Source organism: Propithecus coquereli, unplaced genomic scaffold, assembly GCF_000956105.1.
Source record: "Propithecus coquereli isolate 6110/MARCELLA unplaced genomic scaffold, Pcoq_1.0 Scaffold38, whole genome shotgun sequence".
Lineage (NCBI taxonomy): Eukaryota > Metazoa > Chordata > Mammalia > Primates > Indriidae > Propithecus > Propithecus coquereli.
The window spans coordinates 3,284,412-3,284,929 of NW_012149507.1; positions in this window are offsets into that span (position 1 = coordinate 3,284,412).

Below are 518 nucleotides of genomic sequence, written 5' to 3' on the forward strand. Positions count from 1 at the left end.
GTGATAAAATGTCTAAATAATCCACAGAAAGACATCTTACATTCCCATATGGCAATACACTGGTAAATACAGTATATGTATTGAAAATTAATCTTCAATTTTTTTTCTTTGCTCGCATTGCACCGAAGCGAGAGAACACTAGGGGGCAGTGCCGTTAGCAGAAAGCTCTCAAGAGGCTTGGGAAGCAACGCTCAAATCTAATTACCAACCGCTAATGAAATGGGGTCTGAGAGTAACAAAAGAATTTGTTAATCTTACTTTTGGGGAATTATATGGATATTACATGCATATTATTCACAGGCTCTTGGAAGAGAGGCTTTGCTCAACCCCCAGAGCCCTTTAGCTTGGTGACAAGCTCTTCCTGGAAAGGTCTTTCGAACCAAAGTTTCCGTCCCAAAGAAGACACAAAGGAGGAGGCATTGCCAGAAAGTAACAATTTATAAAGACTAACCCCAAGTGCCAGTATAATATTTAGTTCTTACCTCGTTTTAGCCTTCACTCGTATCCACCATTCCTTT